Genomic DNA, 27,271 nt, shown 5'->3' on the forward strand with positions numbered 1-27,271 from the left:
TAACATTTGTATTTTGCATCATATAATGTAGCACATACCACCCTCTATTATCTTCTATATGTAAGTTTATGTTATTCTGAACTCTTTTACTAGATTTTAGTTCTTTGAGGAATGAAGCTTCAACCAGGCAAAGTGATGAACACTATTCTCAAAGTGTCAACGGACCACCCTTTGAGAAATATTGGATATATATCTTTTTCTTTTTCAGCAAAACATTAGAAACTATGGGCATGAGAAGAAAACAAGAAGTCCCACACATAGTAAATCTAGAACTCCGGTATTTTTGTCTCCATAGGCTGAGATATAAATACTATTCAACTGATTCTCAATGTTTACTATACATTATACTTATCTAGGAAGTTTTTTAAAATTGCACATTACTGAGAAGTACCAACTAGAGATTTTCATTCAGGAGGTGTTAGTAGTGCTCAAAGATCTGATATGTAAGTTACCCCCATATGAGTCTGATGCAGATGTTCTACTAACAAACTTGGAAAGAAAAAGTCCACTAAATTAGAGTGTTAATAGCTACACTGAGTAACAAACCCAACAATTATGACCAATGTTCTAAGCTATATGAATGAAAATAAAAAAGAAGCTGCTAATATAGTCTGTCACTTTGAAAACATGTTTTCCAATTTTTAGAAATTTGTTGTGCTGGATAATCTCTCTTGGCACTTTTACATAAATCTTTGAAGAAAAAAGCTAGGGAGTAAGTACTCTCTTAAGTCAAGTAAAAATAGAAGACTCAAGTGAAAATATACTTTAGACAAAAATGAAATCCTGGGGCGCCTGGGTGGCTCAGTTATTGAGCGTCTGCCTTCGACTCAGGTTATGGTCCCAGGGTCCTGGGATCAAGCCCTGCATTGGGATCCCTGCCCCGCAGGAAGCCTGCTTCTCCCTCTCCCATTCCCCCTGCTTGTGTTCCTTCTCTCACTGTGTCTCTCTGTTAAATAAATAAATCTTAAAAAAAATGAAATCCCTTTCTCACAAAAATTTTTGGTAATTCAAGCACAAAACTTAATTTTCCACCTACTTTCAGTTATGCATGCCTTCCCTGAGTGAAGTGAGAAAATAATTAAAAGAACACATATTTTTTTAAAGATTTTATTTATTTGAGAGAGAGAATGAGATAGAGAGAGAGCATGAGAGGGGAGAGGGTCAGAGGGAGAAGCAGACTCCCTGCTGAGCAGGGAGCCCGATGTGGGACTTGATCCTGGGACTCCAGGGTCATGAGCTGAGCTGAAGGCAGTCGCTTAACCAACTGAGCCACCCAGGCGCCCAAAATAACACATATTTTAAAAAGCATTTCTTTCCTTAATAATTTGTTTCTAGTTCTTACACATTATTTTTCATAAACTGCCTTGTTGTTTATATTTCTTATAAAGTAATTAAAAATAAATATCTTTATTATTTTTTGAAATATGTCATTAAATTTTTGAGCTATAGAAAGGCATATTAGGGTGTAAAAAAAGGGACTTGGAAGCTATTTCATTGATTAGTATTTGAGATTGATATTTCGTTTATTATGAAAAAAATTAAGAAGATATTTAATATATTTTATAAGACATTATATTTGACATCTTCCATAATCAGTATCAATAGTGATCAGGTATTTCAGAAATTTTTATTGTATTTTTTAGTTATATTATTTACTTTAACATATTAAATACTTAATATATTAATATAGTACATCTTATTATATTAAATATAATTATATTATATATTATATATTTTATTTAATTATATTTATAACTAAAGAGAGAGAGAAATAACACTTTTTTATACTTTCAGAATGAGAAGTTTCAGAAAAGCAGTTTTCATATTTTCCTCTCTCTAGTACAGTAACATAATACCTATTTCATTTTCATTTGGTAGAAAATAATTATCCTTTTAAATTATAGTACAGAAATAATGAAAATAAGCATACAAAGATAAATTTAATGCATTACTATGAAGAATTATAAATATCTTTTAAGACATCCCAGAATATATGTGACCCACAATATTTTTGATATAGAAACAAAATGGAAATTTGACAAATAGTCAAAGAAATAACTTTTGCAAAGGATTCTGAATATCAATTTAATATTCATTAGTTTACACTACAACACTAAACTTTTATTCTTATTTTTATTTTTATGCATGTAATCAACACTTTTCTTTTTTACCTGTAACTGAGAAATTGCATTTGTTTGTGCTTTTTATGGTTCAATATTAGATTATTTTTATAGAAAGTTCTGAAAGTTCATTTCCTTTAATCATTAATCCTGTTTGCTTTATTAAGAATTATACTTACAACATTATTTGAGGAGAATTACATAAAAAGAGTGAGCATAATATAGAATGTTTTCAATTTTTATAAAGCAAACTATTAATTTCAAGGGAAAGTCTGTTTAGTTTCCACATTTCCCACTGAATGGGGGAGATAAAAGATAGTTAATGTCAGCCAGTGAGGCATAGATTTGATATGCTAAAACTATAACAAGTATTTTAACTTAACTTATTCATCACTGAATAATTTCAATAAAAGGGTTCTAAAAGCCCTTTTTAAAGGTGTTAAGGTAAATTCCACTTGAGAAAAAGTTTTAAAAATATGTTATTGATAGTTATAAACAAATACATTTTCTACAAATTTTTGTAGTTATTGCTTAGCCAAGCCACAGGTATACAATACATGTTAATTTCCCAGTGTTTCAATGGACAATCAAATCATTGAAGGGGACATTTAAAACAATGTAGTTTTTAAAGCATATGTCATTTTACTCATTGAATATTTTCATTATTTTTCACATCTCTCTGCCTTATTTAACTGTCATTATAACAATAGTGTGATCATATAGTATCAAAATTATCAGATTTTCTACACTTAAAGACATTTACAACCTTTAAAAAAGATAATTTTTAAAACGCTTTTCTACTTGTTTTTTACCTGTAACAGTATGTTTGCAGCTGTAATTCAATAATTTATTAAACCACGTCAATTAGCCAAATAGATGAGAACACCTGGCTGTCTTAATACGCTCTATTCTTATAAAATATTCTTATATTCTTATATTGCAAATGATTTTTCTAAATAATAATCAACTCATTTTAAAGCAAGAAAAATAGGCACTGAGTGACAGCAAGGAATGAACAGAAAAAGAAAAAAATAAGCAGCCATATGTTAGTATGCTATTAGAGGTCATGTATTAAAAATAAAGGTACTTAATTGGGGCGCCTGGGTGGCTCAGATGGTTAAGCGTCTGCCTTCAGCTCAGGTCATGATCCCAGCGTCCTGGGATCAAGCCCCACATTGGGCTCCTGGCTCAGCAAGGAGCCTGCTTCTCCCTCTCCCTCTGCCTCTCTCCCTGCTCATGCTCTCTCTCTCTCTGTATCTCTGTGTCTCAGATGAATAAATAAAATCTTTAAAAATAAATAAAGGTACTTAATTGAACAGCAGAATGTATATATATATATATATATATGGTGATTTGAACTATCTACTCTCCTTTTCAATCCCCTTGTGACCAGTGTGCATACTTTCATAAGCCAGCAAGCCAGTTTTAGAGTAATCTCCATTAATGGAATACAAATAATATAATTGGCTTTTATTTACTGAGTCTCAACAAGACTGAGTATGGACTAGAAATAAAAATTGGCCTTGATATTTCTATCATAGGTAATTCACTGGGGCCCAGTTATTTGGGTAGATTAAAATTTTTGTTCTCCTTTTGGGTTCCCACCATAGAGAATATATTAATGAAAATCTCTAGCCCCTGTGTTCACCATGCATAGTACTCCACTCCTATTTCAAGATATAAGAGTGCCAAAACTGAATGAAGCTATACAATTCTACAGACAGTGGATAGCTTCACAGGAAATAATGCATTATTTTTCTGCCACTAATATGTATGTACATACACACACACACACACACATGCGCAGGCACACACACACACACACACACAGAAAAGAGAGACACACAGACACAGAAGAATGCCTGTAGACCCAAGGGTAAGATAGAGGTACACAGACACATATGTGTGTGTTTGCATGAATGTGTGTATAATTGTGTTTTCTGGATAGGAACAAAAAAAGGCACTCTGATATTTGATGGTGGGATGTAATTTTAATGTGTCTTATAAGACCTTGTTTACCCTTGTTATACTCTCCAACAAATAGCCACTGATTTTTAAATCCCAGAACAAAACCAAGAGCACTCCAATTGTGATACCTAAAAAAAAAAAAAATACTTGAAGAGGAAATCATAAATAACTACAAATATACAAATAAAGTAAGCCCACATACATGATAAATTGATTGTGGTAGCTATTGAGAAAAATATTTCGATACTGAAATCTATTATATGATGAAGTAAATTGTTATTTTCACTAACTCAGGTGTTAGAATGACAAAAGGATGTTTTCATGAAAAATATGTAAACAACCCAAGGAATTTAATAACATAATAAATTTAAACATAATTTATAACACAGGTATCAACTATAAACACAACACTATATTTTTTTCAAATTTTTATTTAAATTCTGGTTAGTTAACATATAGTGTAATAATTGGTTTCAGGAGTAGAATTTAGTGATTCATCACTTACATATAACACCTAGTGCTTAACACAACAGGTGCCCTCCTCAATACGATCATCCATTTAATCCATCCCCTGTCCACCTCCTCTCAAGTAATCCTCAGTTTTTCTCTGTAGTTAAGAGCCTCCTATAGTTTGCTTCCCTCTCTTTTTCCCCTTCCCCTATGTTCATCTTTTTTGTTTCTTAAATTCCACATATAAATGAAATCATATTGTATTTGTCTTTGTCTGACTTATGTCACTTAGCAAAATACACTTCAGCTCCATCCACGTTGTTGCAAATGACAGGATTTCATTATTTTTGATGTCTGAATAATATATCACTTCTTTATCCATTCATCAGTAGATAGACATTTGGGTTCTTTCTATATTTTGGCTATTGTTCATAATGTTGCTATAAACATTGTGATGCATGTCTCCTTTTGAATCAGTATTTTTTTTTATTCTTTGGGTATTTTTGTATCAGTATTTTTATATTCTCTTGTAGTCTTTGGGCACCTAGTAGTGCAATTGCTGGATCATAGGGTAATTTTATTTTTAACTTTTTGAGGAACCTCCATACTGTTTTCCAGAGTGACTGCACCAGTTTGTATTCCCACCAACAGTGTAAGAGGGTTCCCCTTTCTTCACATCCTCGCCACCATCTGTTGTTTCCTGTAGTGTCAATTTGAGGCACTTTGACAGGTGTGAGGTGGTGGTATCTTAATGTGGTTTTGATTTGTATTTCTCTGATGATGAATGATGTTGCACATATTTTCATGAGTCTGTTGGCCTTTTGGATGTCTTATTTGGAAAAAACAATGTTCAGGGCACTTGGGTGGCTCAGTTGGTTAAGCGTTTGCCTTTGGCTCAGGTCATGATCCCAGAGTGCTGGGATCTAGTCCTGCTTCAGGCTCCCAGCTCAGTGGGAGTCTGCTTCTCCCTCAGTGGGGAGTCTGCTTCTCCCTCTTCCCCTCTCCCTTGCTCGTGCACTCTCTCTCTCTCTCTCAAAAATAACATCTTAAAAAAAATGCCCATTCAAGTCTTCTGCTCATTTCTTAACTGGACTATTTGGTTTTGGGGTGTTAAGTTTAATAAATTCTTTATAGATTTTGGATACTAGCCCTTTATTAGATATGTCCTTTGCAAATACCTTTTCCCTTTCCATAGGTTGCCTTCTCATTTTAACACTACACTATATTTTAAAGAAGAATGCAATAGATAGTTTTGTTGGTAACATTGTAGCCTATTCTGTCCATGACTAGGACATCCTTCTTAAGGTTATGTGGATATACATATAAGATAATATAGTCAAGAGATGTGGATTTTTTAGACACAGTTCAAAAAGTAGCAAAGCTGTGACAGAACTCATATTCTATTAGAGTTCTATTAAGCAGCAAACTTCCTAAGCAACAATTTCCCTTCAGAGAACTTGACCTGTAATTTAAGCAATCTACCACATATTGTTAGTCTCAAGGTTTAAATTGTAAACTGGGTTGTTTATCTGAAATTTAAAAATCTGTTAAAATATATCAGGTGAAAAAGTAAAAAAAAGAGAGTTTATGTAAATAAGCTTTATTTTTTTATTTAAATTCAATTAGTCAACATCATTAGTTACAGATGTAGTGTTCAACGATTCATCAGTTGCATATAACACCCAGTGCTCATCACATCACATGCCTTTAAATTGACATCTCACTTTAAGACAAATCTTTTTTGAAAAAGGCTTAAAATACAAGAGATAGCTATGATTTTCTTGATCAACTCCTCTATTACAAAAAAGTCTGTTCTTTTCAGTTATAAAAGCCACATATACTCATTATAGAAAATATGTAAAATATTATAAGAAGAAAAAAAATCATTCATTATCCCATCACTCATATAGGAAAAGCTTCCAAAAGAATTTTTAATATTTTTCCCAAGTATATCTATTAAAACTATATAGAACTTAGGAGGATAGTGTTGTACAGTATGTATAAGCATTTAATTTTAAATAAAGGAAACTACACTTGGAATTCTAGTTCTGGTATTTACTAGATGAACGAATTTGAGCAATTTATCTAAGACATTTCTCCCATCTACAAAATCAAGAAAGTTCAGCTATGAAAATAAGTAAGACAATGCATGTAATGCATTTATCAAAATATCAAGTACGTAGCAAATGCTCAAGTACTGTTATATATCATTATATTAAAATGATTTAATTATGACAATGCTCTTTCTAAATAAAATATGTTTTGTTGCTTAAAAATGTATTTGGAGAATTCTTCTACTGGTATTGCTCAATAGTCCTCTGATTAATCCTGATTAATCTTTTTGTAGGAAAAGAACTATAAAATTTATAAAAAAAATTTTTAAATTCTAAATGAAAGATCTAAAAAATAAACAAAAGCAGACAAATCATTGAGAGCCATTGACACATGGGAGAAGAAAGTGGCATGTGATGAGATTACCATTTTTATGGCCCTCAGCTTAATGGCAAGTACATAGGGCACTTAGAATTCCAAGGGAAAGCCCATAGTCTTTTTAGCCTAAGAACAAGGGGACTGAATTTGAAGTAAGTGCTGCCATGGGATATTGAGAGAGTATTCTAGAGTATAGAGGACCAAAGAGAGTGATTCTGAAATTGAATATATAATTCTGCTAAAATCTCTGACCAGACACTAAAAAATGTATTCTCAAGGCAAGCTCAAAGCAGTGAACCAAAAAGTAAAAGAACTGAACTAAATTTGAGATGACACCCAAAAGACAAAGTTTGCAGTTTGAGTCCAGTCAAGCTAAGTGCCTGCTCAAATAAGAATATTAGTACTTTAAAAAAAAAAAAGAATATCAGTACTTTTGGGAGAATATAACAGAATGCAGGCTCACCAAATCCTAACAGTCTCAATGTCCAGGAATAATCCAGAATTGCTTATCAAACAGAAAACCAGGAAATTGTTACCCGGTCTCAATAGTAAAAATAGTCCACCAAAAAAATTAAAGATGGCCCATAATTTGCAATTAGCAGACAAGTATATTACAGTAGCTATTTTATTAATGCTAAGTGAAGTTAAAGTGAAAGTGCTAAGAGTAAATAAGACATAGGAATTCTCAGCAGAAAATAAATGAAACCATAAAAAGAACCAAATAGAAATTGAATTACCATATGATCCAATAATACCACAACTGGGCATTTACCTAAAGAAAATGAAAACGTAAATTCAAAAAGATACATGCACCCCTATGTTTATTGCATCATTATTTGTAATAGTGAAAATATAGAAACAAACCAAGTGTGCATCCATAGATAAATGAATAAAGAAGTGATATATAGATATATATCTATATATCACTTCCATATATATACTTTACAATAAATTAATATATATATTATATATGACATATATATATGCATAAAAGGATGGAATCTTGCCATTTGCAACAACATGGATGGACCTAGAGGGCATAATTCTAAGTGAAATAAGTCAGTCATAGAAAGAAAAATACCATACGATTTCATTCATTTGTGTAATTTAAGAAACAAAACAAACAAAGAGAAAAGAGACAAACAACAACAAAAATGCCCAGACTATTAAATACAGAGAACAAACTTCTGGTTGCCAGAGGGGAGGTGGGTGGGGGATGGGTGAAAAATAGATAAAGGGAATTAACAGTGCATTCATCTTGATGTGCACTGAGAAATATACACAATTGTTGAATCATTATATTGTACACCTGAAACTAATATAACGCTGTATGTTAATTATACTTAATTTAAAAATAATAATAAAATAAAAAATGGGCCAGATCTTTTGGGAAGCATAAACCTCTTCCTGAATATGGTAGATTTGGATGACATTTGTCTTTTTAGGTCACTTGGATACCATTTATTTATTAACTTTTTTTTTTAGCATTAGTTTTAGCATTAGTTTCATGAGTAGAATTCAGTGATTCATCATATAACATATATATGTTATATACATATAACACCCAGTACTCATCCAACAAGTACCTTCTTCAATGACCATCACCCATTTAGTCCATCCCCCCAGCAACTTCCCTTCCAGCAATCCTCAGTTTGTTCTCTTAACTATAGAGTCTTTATGGTTTGCCTCCGTCTGTTTTTATCTTATTTTTCCTTCCGTTCTACTACATTCATCTGTTTTGTTTCTTACATTCCACATATGAGTAAAATCATGTTTGTCTTTCTCTGACTTATTTCACTTAGAATAATACATTTTAGTTCCATCCACATTGTTGCAAATGGCAAGATTTCATTTTCTGTTGGTGATATTCCATTGTGTTTGTGTATATTAATATGATATTCCATTATATATATAAGACCTTTTTTTTATCCATTCATCAACTGATGGATATTTGGGATCTTTCCATAATTTGGCTACTATTGATAGTGCTGCTATTAACATTGGGATGCATGTGCCCCTTCAGATCAGCAGTTTCGTATACTTTGGGTAAATACCTACTAGTGCAATTGCTGGGACATAGCACAGCTTTAATTTTAACTTTTTAAGGAATCTCCATACTGTCTTCCAGAGTGGCTGTACCAGTTTGCATTCTTACCAACAGTGCAAAAGTGTTCCCCTTTATCCACATACTTGTCAAATTCTGTTGTTTTCTGAGTTGTTAATTTTAGCCATTCTCACAGGTGTGAGGTGGTATCTCATCATGGTTTTGATTTGTATTTCCCTGATGTTGACTTATGTTAAGCATCTTTCATGTGTCTGTTAGCCATCTGAATGTCTTCTTTGGGAAAATGTCTATTCATGCCTTCTGCCCATTTCTTAACTGTATTATTTGCTTTTTGGCTGTTGAATTTGATAAGTTCTTTATAGATATTGGATACTAATCCTTTATCAGATATGTAATTTGCAAATATCTCCTCCGATTTCATAGGCTGCCTTTTACTTTTGTTGATTGTTTCCTTCACTGTGCAGAAACTTTTTATCTTGATGAGGTCCCAATAGTTCAATTTGGCTTTTGTTTCCCTTGCCTCTGGGAATAGGTCTAGTAAGAAATTGCAGCAGCAGAGGTCCAAGAGGTTTCTGCTTATTTCCCCCTCTAAGATCCTGATGGTTTCCTGTTTTACATTTAGGTCTTTCACCCATTTTGAATTTATTTTTGTGTATGGTGTAAGAAAATGGTCCAGTTTCATTCTTCATGTCAGTGTCCAGTTTTCCAAGCACCATTTGTTGAACAGACTGTCTTTCTTCCATTGGATATTCTTTCCTACTTTATCGAAGATTGGTTGACCACATACTTGTGGATCCACTTCTGGGTTCTGTATTCTGTTCCATTGATCTATGTGTCTGTTTTCATGCCAGTACCATACTGTCTTACTGTTTTTGGCTTGGCAATACAGCTTGAAATCTGGAATTGTAATTCCTCCCACTTTGCGTTTCTCTTTCAACATTTCCTTGGCTATTCAGGGTCTTTTCTGGGTCCATAGAAATTTTAGAATTGTTTGTTCTAGTTCTGTGAAAAATGCTGGTGTTATTTTGATCCAGATTGCTTTAAATGTGTAGATTGCTTTGGGTAGTATAGAAATTTTAACAATTTTTGTTCTTCCAATCCTTGAGCATGGAATGTTTTTCCATTTCTTTGTGTCTTCTTCAATTTCTCTCATAAGTCTTCTATAGTCTTTGGAGTAAAGATCCTTTACTTTGGGGTGCCTCAGTGGCTCAGTCAGTTAACCATCTGCCTTCACCTCATGTCATGATCTCAGGGTCCTGGGCTTAGTCCTGCATCAGGCTCCATGCTCAGTGAGGAGTCTGTTTTTCTCTCTCTCCCTCTGCCTCTCTCCCCCACTTTTGCTTCTCTCTCTCTCTCTCTCTGTCTGTCTCAAATAAATAAATAAAGTCTTAAAAAAAAAGACCCTTTACCTCTTTGGTCAGGTTTATTCCTAGGTATCTTGTGATTATAGGTGCAAATGCAAATGAGATCAATTCCTTGCTTTCTCTTTCTGCTGCTTCATTATGGGTATATAGAAACGTAACAGACTTCTGTGTCTTGATTTTATATCCTGTGGCTTTGCTGAATTTATGAATCAGTTGTAGCAATTTTTGATGAAGTCTTTTAGGTTCTACATAGGGTATCATGTTGTCTGCAAAGATGAAAAGTTTGACTTCTTCCTTGCCAATTTGGATGCCTTTTATTTCTTTTTGTTGTCTGATTGCTGAGACTAGGACTTTCAGTAATATGTTGAACAACAGTGGTGAGAATGGATATCCCTCTCATGTTCCTGACCTTAGGGGAAAAGTACTCAGTTTTTCCCCATTGAGGATGATTTTAGCTGTGGGTCTTTTGTATATGGCCTTTATGATGTTGAGGTATTTTCCTTCTGTCCCTATTTTGTTGTGAGTTTTTTTCAAGAAAGGATGCTCTATTTTATCAAATGCTTTTTTTTGCATCTATTGAGAGGATCATATGGTTCTTGTCCTATCTTCTATTAATGTGATTTATCATGTTGATTTTTTGTGGATATTGAACCACCCCTGAAGCCCAGGAACAAATTACACTTGATCATGGTGAATAATTCTTTTAATGTACTGTTAGATTTGATGTGGTAATATCTTTTTGAGAATTTTTGTGTCCATGTTCTTTAGGGATATTGGTCTGTGATTCTCCTTTTTAGTGGGGTCTTTGGTTTTAAAATCAAGTTAATGCTGGCCTCATAGAATGAGTGTGGAAGTTTCCCTTCTATTTCTATTTTTTGGAGCAACTTTATAAGAATCGGTATTGATTTTTCTTTAAGTGTTTAGTAAAATTAACCTGCATAGCCATTCAGCCCTGGATTCTTGCTTGTTGGGAGATTTTTTTTGGGGGGGGGAGATTTTTGATTACTGATTAAATTTCCTTCCTGGTTATTGGTCTCTTCTGATTTTCTATTCCTTCTCGTTTCAGTTTTGTAGTTTATATGTTTCTGAGAATATATCCTTTTCTTTCAAATGGCCCAATTTGTTGGCATACAATTGTTCATAATATTATCTTAAAATTGTTTGTATTGCTTCAGTGTTGGTTGTGATCACTCGTTTTTCGTTCATGATTTCATTTATTTGGGTCTTTTTTCTTTTTGATAGGTCTGGCTATGGGTTTATCAATTTTGTCAATTCTTTCCAAGAACCAGCTCCCAGTTATCTGTTCTACTGTTTTATTATTATTATTATTTCTATATGATTGATTTTTGCACTGATCTTAATTATTTCTCTTCTTCTATTTGTTTTATGCTTTATTTTCTGTTCTTTTCCCAACTCTTTTAGGTGAAATGTTATGTTGTGTGTTTGAGACTGCTTGCTTCTTCAAGAAGGGCTGTATCCTTATATATTTCCCTCTTATGACTGCCTTTGCTGCATCCCCAAGGTTTTGAATTATCCTATTTTCATTTTAATTATTTATTTTTCCTTTAATTTCCTGCTTAACCCATTCATTATTTAGTAAGGTATTGTGTTCTTTCTCATTTTTTTTCTTGTAGTTGATTTCATGTTTCATAGTATTGTGTTCAAAAAGTATGCATGGCATGTTCTCAAACTTTTTATACTTTTTGAGCCCTGATTTGTGACCCAGTGTGTGATTCATTCTGGACAATGTTACATGTGCTCTTGAAAAGAATGTGTATTCTGTTACTTTACAATGAAATGTCCTGAATATATCTGTTAAATCCATCTGATCCAGTGTGTCATTCAAAACCATTCTTTCATTGTTGATCTTCTGCTTAGATTATCTATCCATTGCTCTCCTGTTATTACTGTATTATTATCAATGAGTTTCTTTAATTTCACTATGATTTGATCTATATGTTTGGCTGCTCCAATGTTGGAGGCACAAACATTTACAATTTAGATCTTGTTGGATAGACCCCTTTATTATGATAGAGTGCCATTCTTTATCTCTTCTTACAGTCTTCGGTTTAAGTTCTAGTTTGTCTGATATAAGTATGAATACTCCAGCTTTCTTTTGATAGCCATTAGCATGATAGATGATTTTCCACCCCCTCACTTTCAATCTGGAGGTGTCTTAAGGTCTAAAATGAGTCTCTTGTAAGAAGCATACTGATGGGTCTAGTTTTTTTATCCATTCTGATATCCTATGTCTTTTGATTGGCGCATTTAGTTCATTTACCTTCATACTAATAATTGATAGCTATGAATTTAGTGTCACTGTATTACCTGTAATGTCACTGTTCCTTTCTGGTGTTTGTTGCATTTGGTCTCTCTTTCCCACTCAAAGGGTCCCCTTTCAAATTTCTTGTAGAGCTGGTTTAGTATTCACAAATTCCTTTAGTCTTTGCTCGTCTTGGAAACTCTTATTTATTAACTGTTAATTAGCATTATGAGTTGATAAGAAGTTGTCTATTATGCCATTTAACAATAATTATATGTAGATTAAAATGATGGTAATGCTGATTGACAGCTCTAATGAATTAGAAAAATGGTATCTGGAGCAAAAATATCACTCAATAGATTTGACAATTGTATGGAGATGAAGATAAAATAGATTAACAGAAATTATCATATTTGAAGAAGTTATAGAGAAAGATTGTTTAAAAGAGTCTTAGGGATTTGTGGGAAAATATATAAAAATACAGCACTTTTGTAATTGTTATCTCCGAAAAAGTCAAGAGAGAATAAGGAGAAATGCGTCTTTAAAAGTAAATAGATAAACATTAAAAAATGCATAGAAACATCAAGGCACCTGGGTGGCTCAGTCATTTGAGTGTCCAATCTTGATTTCAGCTCAGGCGATGATCTCAGGGTCATGGGATTAAGCCCCACATTGGGCTTCACACTCAGAACAGAATCTGCTTGTCCCTCTACCTCTGCTTCTCTACCCACTTGTGTGCTCTCTCTATAATAAATAAATAAATATATATATATAAATACTTTAAAACGTATAAAAACATAAATTTATATATTAAAAATTCTTTGTGAACCCCAATCAGGATATACAGAGAAATGATTCCTTTCACAACATAATCAAAATCCTGGAAATAAAAGATGAGGAGAAAATTTTGAAAGCATAGGTAAAAAATCCACAAATAATATATTCCATATAGTGAATCAGTCATTTGAAAAATTACTGACTGATCTGAAACAATGAAGACGAGAAGACAGGAAAAATATATTTATAGTGTTAAAGAGAAAACCATTTAATCCCAGCATATGAGGCCCAGCAAAAAAAATATTCTTAAAGAATTAAGACATTTTCAAATTAATCAAAATCAAGACTGCAAACCAAAAACTAAAAAGTGTATGTTTTTGATTGAGGTTGGAAAATGGTGACAGAGTAGGAGGACACTAGGCCCACTTTATCTCACAAACAACTAGATAACTATCAGGTCATCCTATGTACCCCAGAAATTGACCTAAAGCCTGGCAGAAAAAACTCCACAACTAAAGGTAGGAAAGAAACTACATCCAAGAAGGTAGGAAGTGTAGAGATGCAGTTTGGGATGGAAATGAATCAGGGTCCCCGTGTGGGGAGGAGACTGGTCTCAGAGAAAGGGCAGGAGACCGACTAACACAGAGGGGAGCATATGGGGAAAATGAGTACCCATAGTAATTGGCCTGGAAAGTTATAGGGGCTGATTTTATGAGTTTTTGCAACCAACAGGGCTTAAAATTTAGAGTTTTAAGGTCAGTGGGCTTTGCTGAGATAGAGCCTGGAAAGCATTTGGGCTGCTCTAGAAGAGAAGGCAGGGCAAACATCCTGTGGACATACAGCATGGAAACAGTGATCTGAAGAGTGCCTGGGGTATACGGTGGGGAGGTTATTTCCTCAACTCAGACCATGTCTCAGAGAAGCAGTGCTCATGGAGAAACCCTTCTGAGAACCAAAGAACTGAAAGTTGTCATTCCCTTCCTCCACTCCTCAGCATAAGCACATGGCCCACCTACAGAAACCAACATAATGCTGATACTACCTTATTTGCTTACACCAAGCCCTGCTCCCTCAACGCTCTGGTAGAAACACCCTTCCTAAGTCACTTTTGCTTCAGTACCAGTGTGGGGGGTACTCTCCCCCAGAATACTAGCCCAAAGCCCTGCACACACTACATCTCTAGACTCAAGTTCTGTAAAGCCTCAATTCCAGCAGCAGTGGTGAGACATCTCATTTCATATGCAGAGGAGAGCACCCCTACTCAGAAGGTGTCACATTCAGGATAGGGACCAAGCATCGCCCACAACAGGAAAATAGATCCTCTGCAGAGAACTATCGTGAAGGATAAAGCAGCCAGGACACAACAGCAGAAAGCCCTCAGAACACATTGGACTCACTTCTGGACATTCCAGGCCCTAGTGGACAGGGGACACTACATGCAGAACACTACAGGACCTCTGCATCATTAGACCATTACCATGAAAAACAGTAGATGTAGCTGATTTTCCAAACAAACAGCAACAGGAACAGCAACTTAGACAAAATGAGAAAACAAATAAATTTATCCCAAATATAAAACAGGACAAGGCCATGACCAGAGATCTAAGTAAAACAGATATAAGTAACATGCCTGATGGAGTATTTAAAGGAATGATTGTAAGGATACTCACTGGAATTGAGAAAACAGTGGAAAATATCAGTGAGAACATTAACACAGAGATAAGGAATAACATAGTAGAGATAAAGGGCTCAATAAATGAAATGAGAAACACACTTAATGAAATGAACAAGAGGCTGGAAGAAGCAAAGGAATGAATTAGTGACCTAGAAGAGAGATTAATGGAAAGTAACCAAGCTGAATAAAAGAAAGAAAAAAGCATAATGCAAGACTTAGGGAACTCGGTAACTCCATCTAATGTAATAATATTTGTATTATAGGAGTCCCAGAAGAAGACAGAGAAAATGGAGCAAAAAAATTGATTGGAAGTAAGAATAGGTGGAAACTTCCTTAATCTGGGGAAGGAAACAGATATTCAAATCCAAGAGGCACAGAAAAACACCAATAAAAGCATATCCACACCAAGATATAAGGTAATTAAATTTAGAAAATACAGTAATAAAGAAAAAAATAAAAGGAGCAAGACAAAAGAATACAGTAACATATTAGGGAAACCCCATAAGGCTAGCAGAGTTGTTTCAGAAAAAACTTTCCAAGCCAGAAGAGAGTGGCATTATATACTCAAAGTGTTGTATGGGAAAAATCTGAGGGCAGGAATACTCTGTCCAGCAGGGTTATTATTCAGAATAGAAGGAGGGATAGAGTTTCCCAGACAAAAACTAAAAGAGCTCATACAACTAAACTAGCCCCGAAAGAAATATTAAAGGGGACTCTTCAAGTGGAAAGGAGAAAACAAAAAGTGACAGAATGAAGGTAGGAGACACGAAAGCAGTAAAAAAAAGTGAATATTTTTGTAAAAAGCAGACAAAGAAATCACAAAATAAAAGGATGTAAAATATGGCAACATATACCTAAAACATGAGGAGGAGCAAAGAATGGTTTCAAACTTAAATGACCATCAACTTAATGCAGATGGCTGTATGCAGAGGAGGTTATATACAAACCTAATGGTAACCATATATCAAAAACTACTAATACGTATGCAAAGAATAAAGGGAAAGAAATCCCAAATATATCTCTAAAGACAATCAGCAAATCATAAATGAGAGAAAGACAAGAAACAATAAGGGAAAATCTTCAGAAACAACCACAAAATAAATGATAAAAGGACAATAAATATATACCTATCAATAATTACTTTGAAAGTAAGTGAACTAAATGTTCCAATTAAAAAAAAAACGTAGGGTGACAGAATGGATAAAAACACACACAAACACACACACACAAGACCCATCTATGTGCTGCCTACAAGAGACTCATTTGAGACACTGGCAGATTAAAAGTGAGGGGATGAAGAAACATCTATAATGCAAATCCATGCCAGGAGAAAGCAGGAGTAGCAATACTTATATCAGAAAAAAATACACTTCAAAAGAAAGACTGTAACAAAAGACAAAGAAGGACACTATATAATAATAAAGGGGACAATCCAACAAGAAGATATAACAATTGTAAATTTTTATGCACCCAACTTAGGAACACCTAAAATATATAAAGCAGTTAATAACAAACTTAAAGGAATGAATCAATAGTAATACAATAATCGTAGGAGACTTTAAAACCCTACTTACATCAATGAACAGATCATCTAAACAGAAAATCAACCAGGAAATGATGGTTTTGAATGATACACTGGACCAGATGAATGCAATAGATATATTCGGAACATTCCATCTTAAAACAGCAGAATACACATTCTTTTCAAGAATAGATGAATATAATACAGAATAGATCACATATTACCCCTCAAAATAAGCCTCAATAGATTCCAGAAGATAAAAATCATACTATCCATCTTCTTTCACCTCAATGTTATAAAGCTAGAAGTCTGCCACAAGAAGAAATCTTGAAAGACCACAGATAAATGGAGATTAAATAACATGCTAATAAACAATAAAGGGGTCACCAGGAAATAAAAGAAATTAAAAAAAAAACACATGGACTGATGAATGGACAAGGAAATGTGGTATATATAATGAATGAAATCTTATCACTTGCAATGTCATTATGGAATCAGAGTATTATGCTAAGTGAAATAACTCAGACAGAGAAATACAAATGCCATATGATTTTACTCATGTGTACAATTTAAGAAACAAGACAAAAGACCAAAGGAAAAAAGAGAGAGAGGGAGAAACCAAGAAACAGACTCTTAATTACAGAGAACAAACTGATGGTTGCCAGAAGAGAGGTGGGTGGGGGGATGAGTTAAATAGATGATGAGTATTATGGAGGGCACTTCTTTTGATTAGCACCAGGTGATGTGTTGAATCACTAAATTGTACACCTGAAACTAATATTACACTGTATGTTAAGTAACTGGAATTTAAGTAAAAATGTAAAATAAAGCACCTGTAAACAAATAAAAATGGAAAAACAATGGTCCATAACCTTTGGGATACAGCAAAAGTTGTTCTAAGAGGGAAGTTTATAGCAATAGAAGCCTACTTCAAGAAGTAATTAGATTCTCAAATAAACAACCTAATCTTACATCGAAAGGAGCTAAAGAAAGAACAAGAAACAAAACTGAAAACTAGCTGAACGAGGGAAATAATAAAGATTATAGCAGAAATAAATGACATAGAAACTAAGAAAACAATAAAACACCTCAATGAAACCAAGAGATGGTTCTTTGAAAAAAAAATTAAAAAATTGATAAACCTCTAGCCAGACTTATAAAAAAAAGAGAAATGACTCAAAATAAATAAAATCACAAATGAGAGAGTAGAAATAACAACGAACACCACAGAAATATGAACATTTAGAAGAGAATATTATGAAAAACTCTATGCCAACAAATTGGACAAACTGGAAGAAATGGATAAATTCTTAGAAACATATAAACTGCCAAAATTAGAAAGAAATAGAAAACTTGAACAGACCAATAACTTGGAAAGAAATTGAATAGGTAATCAAGTCTCTCAGTAAACAAAAGTCCAGGACAGATGGCATCACAGGAGAATCCTACCAAATATTTAAGGAAAAGTTCATACTTATTCTTCTCAAACTATTCCCAAACATAGAATAGAAAGGAAAACTTCCAAATTCATACCATGAGGCCAGCATTACTCTCACACCAAAACCAGATAAAGTCACCACAGAAAAAGAGAACTACAGACCAATATCCTTGATGAATATAGATGCAAAATCCTCAATAATAATAAAAAAAAGATTCAACACGATTATGTGGCATCTATTGCTGGTTACAATGGTGGTTAAATATCCACAAATCAATCAAAATGATACATCACATCAATAAGAGAGAGGATAAGAAATATACAATCATTTCAACAGATGCAGTAAAAGCATTTGATAAACTACAACATGAATTCATGAGTAAAAATCCTCAAGAAAGTAGGTTTGGGGGAATATATTTCATGATAATAAGGCCATATATGGAAAAAAAAAAAACTAACATCATCCTCAATGGGGAATAACTGAGAGCTTTCCCCCTAAGGTCAGGAACAAGACAGGGATATCCACTCTCACCACATTTACTCAACATAATACTTGGAGGACCTAACCACAGCAATTGGACAATAATAAGAATAAAACACATGCAAATCAGCAAGGAAGAAATAAAACTTCCACTATTTTCAGATGACATGAGTTCAATGTCTATTTTTTTGTTTCTCTTTCTCTCTCTTTATCCCTTTGCTCATTTGTTTTGTTTCTTAAATTCTACATATGAGTGAAACCATATTACCATATGTCTTTTTCTTTCTCTGACTTGTTTCACTTAGCATCATACTCTCTTTTTTTATATATGTTCAGTTAGCCACTGTATAGTACATCATTAGTTTTTTTCTTATGTTCAGTTAGCCAGTGTATAGTACATAACATCATTAGTTTTTGATGTAGTGTTACCAGAGGGGAGCTGGGTTGGGGATGGGTGAAGCAGGTGTTGGGGATTAAGGAGTGCACTGTTGTGATGTACACATGAAACTAATATTACACTATATAGTAACTAAGTGGAATTTAAATAAAATTTTTTTTAAAAAAAGATGACATAATCCTCTATATAAAAAACCATAAAGGCTCCATCAAAAAATGGCTAGAACTGAAAAATTAATTCAGTAAAATCACAGGATACAATATTAATGTGCAGAAATCTGTTGCATTTCTATACAGTAATAATGAAGCAGCAGTAAGATAAATTAATGAATTAATCCCACACACAATTTCACCAAAAACAATAAGATACCTAGGAATAAACCTAACTGAAGAGGTGGAAGAAACACCTGTACTCTGAAAACCATAAGACACTAATGAAAGAAATTGAAGATGACACAAAGAACTGTAAACACATTACTTGCTCATGGATTGGAAGAACAAATATTAGTAAAATGTCTATACTACCCAAACCAAATTACACATTTAATGCAATCCCTATCAAAAAACAACAACATACTTCACAGAACTACATCAAACAGTCCTAAAATTTGTTTGGAACTACAAAAGACCTTGAATAGTCAAAACAATCTTGAAAAAGGAAAACAAAGCTGGAGGCATCACAATTCTAGATTTCAAGTTATATCACAAAGCTGTAGTAATCAAAAGAGTATAGTACTGACACAAAAATAGACACACAGATCAATGAAACACTATAAAAACACAGAAATATACCTACAACTAGAGGTCAATTAATCTTTGACAAAGGAGAAAAGAATATCCAATGGGAAAAAGACAGTCTTTTCAACAAACGGTATTGAAAAAATTAGATAGCAACATGCAAAAGAATGAAACTGGACTACTTTCTTCCACCATACAAAAAAACAAACTCAAAATGTTTTAAAGTTCTTTCAACCATTTTGAGTCTATTTTTGTGTGTGATGTAAGGAAATGGTCCAGTTTAATTCTTCTGCATGTGGCTGTCCAATTTTCCCAACCCCATTTTTTGAAGAGACTCTCTTTTTTCCATTAGACATTCTTTCCCGCTTTGTTGAAGATTAGTTGACCATAGAGTTAGAGTAGGGTCCATTTCTGGGCTCTCTATTCTGTTCCATTGATCTATGTGTCTGTTTTTGTGCCAGTACCATACTGTCTTGATGATGACAGCTTTGTAATAGAGCTTGAAGTCCGGAATTGTGATGCCACCGGATTTCCTTTTTTTTTTTTTTTTCAACATTCCTCTGGCTATTTGGGGTCTTTTCTGGTTCCATACAAATTTTAGGATAATTTGTTCCATTTCTTTGAAAAAAATAGATGGTATTTTGATGGGGATTGCATTAAATGTGTAGATTGCTCTAGGTAGCATTGACATCTTCACAATATTTGTTCTTCCAATCCATGAGCATGGAACGTTTTTCCATTTCTTTGTGTCTTCCTCAATTTCTTTTATGAGGATTGTATAGTTTTCTGAGTACAGATTCTTTGCCTCTTTGGTTAGATTTATTCCTAGGTATCTTATGGTTTTGGGTGCAATTGTAAATGGGATCGACTCCTTAATTTCTCTTTCTTCTGTCTTGTTGTTGGTGTATAGGAATGCCACAGATTTCTGTGCATTGATTTTATATCCTGCCACTTTACTGAATTCCTGTATGAATTCTAGCAGTTTTGGGGTGGAGTCTTTTGGGTTTTCCACATATGATACATAAAGTATCATATCAGCTGCAAAAAGTGAGAGTTTGACTTCTTTGCAGATTCGGATGCATTTTATTTCTTTTTGTTGTCTGATTGCTGTGGCTAGGACTTCTAATACTATGTTGAATACCAGTGGTGATAGTGGACATCCCTGCCACCTTCCTGACCTTAGGGGGAAAGCTCTCAGTTTTTCCCCATTGAGAATGATATTCACTGTGGGTGTTTCATAGATGGCTTTTATGATATTGAGGTATGTACCCTCTATCGCTATACTCTGAAGAGTTTTGATCAAGAAAGGATGCTGTACTTTGTCAAATGCTTTTTCTGCATCTATTGAGAGGATCATATGGTTCTTGTTCTTTCTTTTATTAATGTATTTTATCACATTGATTGATTTGTGAATCTTGAACCAACCTTGCAGCCCAGGAATAAATCCAACTTGGTCGTGGTGAATAATCCTTTTAATGTACTGTTGGATTCTATTGGCTAGTATTTTGGTAAGAATTTTTGCATCCATGTTCATCAAGGATATTCGTCTATAATTCTCCTTTTTGATGGGGTCTTTGTCTGGTTTTGGGATCAAGGTAATGGTGGCCATATAAAACAAGTTTGGAAGTTTTCTTTCTATTTCTACTTTTTGGGAACCGTTTCAGAAAATAGGTATTAATTCTTCTTTAAATATTTTGTAGAATTCCCCTGGGAAGCCATCTGGCCATGGGCTTTTGTTTGTTGGGAGATTTTTGATGACTGCTTCAATTTCTTTAGTGGTTATAGGTCTGTTCACGTTTTCTATTTCTTCCTGGTTCAGTTTTGGTAGTTGATACATCTCTAGGAATGCATCCATTTCTTCCAGATTATCTAATTTGCTGGCATATAGGTTCTCATAATATGTACTTAAAATTGTTTGTATTTCTTTGGTGTTGGTTGTGATCTCTCCTCTTTCATTCATGATTTTATTTATTTGGGTCCATTCTCTTTTCTTTTTCATAAGTCTGGGCAGGGGGTTATCAATATTATTAATTCTTTCAAAGAACCAGGTCCTAGTGTCATTGATCTGTTCTACTCTTCTTTTGGTTTCTATTTCATTGATTTATTCTCTGATCTTTATTATTTCTCTTCTCTCTGTGCCTCCTGTATTTTGATGCCTGCTTCCTTAGGCTTTAGGCTTTATTTGCTGTTCTTTCTCCAGCTCCTTTAGGTGTAGGGTTAGGTTGTGTATTTGAGACCATTGTTGTTTCTTGAGAAAGGCGTGTATCACTATATACTTTCCTCTTAGGACTGCCTTTGCTGCATCCCAAAGATTTTGAACAGTTGTGTTTTCATTTTCATTTGTTTCCATGAAATTGTTTAATTCTTCTTTAATTTACTGGTTGACCCATTCATTCTTTAGTAGGATGCTCTTTAGCCTCCATGTATTTGAGTTCTTTCTGACTTCCTCTTGTGATTGAGTTCTAGTTTCAAAGCATTGTGGTCTGAAAATATGCAGGGAATGACCCCGATCTTTTGGTACCCATTGAGACCTGATTTGTGACCTACTATGTGATCTATTCTGGAGAATGTTCCACGGGCACTAGAGAAGACTGTGTATTCTGTTGCCTTGGGATGGAATGTTCTGAATATATCTGTGAAGTCCATTTGGTTTCTGTCTATGCTGTTATAATCTGCAGTGTCCTGGGTTATGCGCCCATCCACAGTGCCCCTAGTCCTGCCTCCAGGTCGGGGCAGGTCTTTGCATTTTGTGCTTCTAAAACAACCAGGTGCTCCCAGTTCGCACAGGCGACCCTGCCGCTCTGGGTTTCCATCCCAGGGTCTGCCATAAAGTCCTTTCCCAGCTGCTACCGGTCTGTGAGTCTGTGCCCCGTCCCCAGCACGTGAGGCTATTGCTCACCGGCAGTGTAGGATCCCCACGGCCAGGCTCCCTCCCGCTGTCATTTATCCTCCAATATCTGCCCACGGAATCATGGTTCCCTGCTTCCTCGAAACCAACTGTCTGCGATATTCTGTTTGTAGAGATCCAGATCTTCTTACATCTCAGGCTGATTTCGTGGGTGCTCAGAGTGGTCTGGTGGATATCCAGCTCAATTCCGGGGACCAGTTGCAATAGGTCCCTTACTCCTCTGCCATCTTTTTCCTCCCACCCCGATGTTTATCTGGATTATTAATTTTTAAATTGAAATATAATTAACAATGTTATGCTAGTTTATGATTTTATATTTGTATAAATTACCAAATTATCACCACAATAAATTTAGTTAACATCTATCACCATAGGTCATTACCAAAAAAGTTTTCTTGTGATGAAGACTTTTATGATTTACTTTCTTAGTAAAAGTCAAATATGCAATAAAGTACAGTCACTATCCTACACATTATGTCCTTATGACTTATTTCTTTTATAACTGGAAGTTTATACTTTTTGCCTCATTTGCCCATTTCACCTAGCCCCCAGCCCCCACCTCTGGCAACTATTAATTTTTTCTCTGTAAATTATGAGCTTGTTTTTTTTTTAATATTTTGAAGTTTTGAACTATAAAAATTTTAATTTAATTAAATATTAATTTTACTTATATTTAATTATACTTGTAGCTCATATATAAATAAGATATGGTATTTGTTTTTTTTTCTAACTTATTTTCTTAGGATAATGCTGTCACGATCCATTGAGATTGTCAAAAAATGGGAAGATTTCACCATTTTTATGACTGAATAGGATTCCATTTTATAATACATCTATGCACACCTTTTTATCCATTTACCCATCAGTGGACACCTAGATTGTTTTCATATTTTGGCTATTGTAAATGTTACTGCAGTAAACATGGGGATGCATTTATCTTTTTGAATTAAATATATTGTTTTTCTTTTGGAAAATACCCAGGAGTAGTGTTGCTGGATCATATACTTGTTCTATTTTTCATATTTTCAAGGACCCTCCATGCTGTTTTCCACACTGTCTGCACCAACATACATTCTCCCTACAGTACAAAAGGATTCTTTTCTCTCCTGCCTTGTTAATACTTCTTTTTCACTAGTCATTCTAACAGGAGTGAGATATTATTATTTTGTTTTGCATTTCCTTGATGATTAGTAATGTTGGGCATTGTTTCCTGTACCTATTCACCATCTCTATGTCGACTATGGAAAAATGTCTATTCAGATCCTCTGCTTATTTTTTAACTTCTATTTATTTATTTATTTTGAAGATTTTATTTATTTATTTGAGAGAGAGAAAGCACATGAGAGGGGGGAAGGTCAGAGGAAGAAGCAGACTCCCCGCTGAGCAGGGAGCCCGATGCGGGACTCGATCCTGGGACTCCAGGATCATGACCTGAGCTGAAGGCAGTCGCTTAACCAACTGAGCCACCCAGGCGCCCTTAAACTGCTTTTTAAATTCTACTTAGTTACCACAGAGTAATATTAGTTTCAGGTGTACATTATAGTGATTCAGCAATTTCATACATTACCCAATGCTCATCACAAGTGCAGTCCGTAATCCCCCTCAGCTATTTAACCCATCACCCTGCCCCCACCCCTCTTATAAACGTCAGTTTGTTCTGTTAGTTCAGAGTATGTTTTGTGGTTTGCATCTCTTTTTTGCCCATTTGCTCATTTATTTTGTTTCTTAATTTCCACGTCTGAGTGAAATCATATGAATTTTGTCTTTTCTGACTTATTCACTTAGCATAACACTTTCTCGCTCCATCCGTGTCATTGCAAATGCCAAGAATTCATTTTTTTAAGGCTGAGTAATATTTACAACTTTTTATCCATTCATCAGTTGGTGGACACTTGGGTTGTTTCCATAACTTAGCTATTATAGACAACACTGCTATGAAATCAGGGAACATGTATCAATTAATTAGTATTTTTGTATTGCTTGGGTAAATACCTAGTAGTGCAATTGCTGGATCATAGGTAGTTCTACATTTTGAGGAAACCCTGTACTATTTTCAAGAGTGGCTGCACCAGTTTGCAATCCCACCAACAGTGTAGGATGGTTCCCATTTCTCTGTATCCTCACCAACATCTGCTGTTTCCTGCGTTGTTAATTTTAGCCATTCTGACAGGTGTGAAGTGTTATCTCATTGTTTTTTGTTTTGTTTTATTTTGTTTTTGCATTTCCCTGAAGATGAATGATGTTGAGCATCTTTTCATGTGTCTGTTGGCCCTCTGGATGTCTTCTTGGGAAAAAATGTCTGTTCATATCTTCTACCCATTTTTAATTGTATTATTTGCTTTTTAGGTGTGTTTTATAAGTTCTTTATATATTTTGGATACTAACCCTTTATCAGATATGTCATTTGCAAATATCTTCTCCCATTCAATAGGTCGCCTTTTAGTTTTGTTCATTGTTTCCTTCACTGTACAAGAGTTTTTATTTTTATGTATTCTCAATAGTATATTTGTGTTTTTGTTTCCCTTGTCTCAGGAGACATATCTAGAAAGAAGTTGCTATAGGCAATGTCAAAGAAGTTAGTGCTTGTGTTCTCTTCTAGGATTTCTATGGTCTCAGTCTCACATTTAGATCTTTAATACATTTTGAGTTTATTTGTGTGTATGGTGTAAGAAAGTGGTCTAGTTCATTCTTTTGCATGTTGCTGTCCAGTTTCCCCACACTATTTGTTGAAGACTGTCTATTATCCACTAGATATTCTTTACTGCTTTGTCAAAGATTAATTGACCATAGAGTTGTGGGTTCATTTCCGGGTTCTCTATTCTGTTCCACTGATCCGTGTGTCTGTTTTTGTGCCAGTACCATACTGTGTTGATTACTCCAAATTTGTAATATAACTTGAAGTCTGCAACTGTGATGCATCCAACTTTTGCTTTTACTTTCAAAAATGTTTTAGCTATTCAGGGTCTTTTGTGGTTCTATACAAATTCTAAAATTGTTCCTTCTAGCTCTGTGAAAAATGCAGTTCTTATTTTAATAGGGATTGAATTAAATGTGCACAATGGGCGGCATAGTATACACATTTTAACAATATTTGCTCTTCCAATCCACGAGCATGGAATATGTTTCCATTTCTTTGTGTCATCTTCAATTTCTCTAGTCAATGTTCTATAGTTTCCAGAGTATAGGTCTTTCACCTCTTTGGTTAGATTTGTTCCTAAGTATTTTATTTTTGGTGCAATTTTGTATGTATTGATCCCTTGATTTCTCTTTCTGCTGCTTCATTATTGGTGTATAGAAATGCAACAGATTTCTGAACATTTACATTGTATCTTGTGACTTCACTGAATTCCTCCATCACTTCTAGCAGTTTTTTGGTGGAGTCTTTCTTTTTTTCTATATAGAGTATCATGTCATCTGAAAATAGTGTAAGTTTTACTTCTTCCTTGCTGATTTGGATGCCTTTTATTTCTTGTTGTTGTCTGATTGCTGTGGCTAAGACTTCCAGTATTATGTTGAATAAAAGTGGTGTGGGTATTTCATGTATGGCTTTTATTATGTTGTGGGATGTTCCCTCTATCCCTACTTTGTTGATGGTTTTATCAAGAATGGATATTGTACTTTGTCAAATGCTTTTCATGCATCTATTAAAGTGATCATATCATTCTTATACTTTCTTTTTTTAATGAGATATATCATGTAGATTGATTTGTGAATGTTAATTCACCCTTGAAACCCAGGAAGAAGTCCCACTTGATCATGGTTAGTGTTTATTTTTTAATGTATTGTTGGTTAATGGTTGCTAGTATTTTATTGAGATTTTTTACATCCATGTTCATCATAGATGTTGGCCAATAGTTCTCTTTGTTAGTGATGTCTTTATCTGGTTTTGGTTTCAGGGTAATGTTGGCCTCATAGAATGAATTTGGAAGTTTTCATTCCTTTTCTATTATTTGGAAGAGTTTGAGAATAGGTATTAACTCTTCTTTAAATATTTGGTAGAATTCTCCTGTGAAGCTGTCTGGTCCTGGACTTTTGTTTGTTGGGAGTTTTTAAATTTCTGATTCAATTTCCTTACAGGTTATTGATCTGTTCAAGTTTTCTATTTCTTCCTGTTTCAGTCTTGTAGTTTATATTTTTTCTAGAAATTTATATATTTCTTCCATGTTGTCCAATTTTTTGGCTTATATTTTGTCATATTATTCTTTTCTTCTTCTTATTTATTTTTTTAAGATTTTTTATTTATTTGAGAGACAGAGAGAGCACAAGCAGGGGAGGGGCAGAGGGAGAGGAAGAGACAGACTCTCCACTGAGCAGGGAGCCCAAAGCAGGGCTTGATTTTAGGACCTTTGGATCATGACCTGACCTGAAGGCAGACGCTTAACCAACTGAGCCATCCAGCTGCCCCTAATTGTTATTATTTCTGTAGTGTTGATGGTTATTTCTCCTCTCTCATTTGTGATTTTATTTGAGTCCTTTCTCATTTCTTTTTGATAAGTCTGGTTAGGGATTTATCAATTCTCTTAATATTTTTCAAATAACCAGGTCCTGATTTCATTGATCTTTTTTGTTTCTTTATCATTTATTTCTTCTCTCTTCTTTATTATTTCCTTCCTTCTGCTGGCTTTAGGGTTCATTTGTATATATTTTTTTCTAGCTCCATTATCCTTAAGGTCAGG

Source organism: Eumetopias jubatus, unplaced genomic scaffold (assembly GCF_037043125.1).
Source record: "Eumetopias jubatus isolate StellerSeaLion01/CBP00866 unplaced genomic scaffold, mEumJub1_p1.0 scaffold_11, whole genome shotgun sequence".
In the NCBI taxonomy this organism is placed as follows: domain Eukaryota; kingdom Metazoa; phylum Chordata; class Mammalia; order Carnivora; family Otariidae; genus Eumetopias; species Eumetopias jubatus.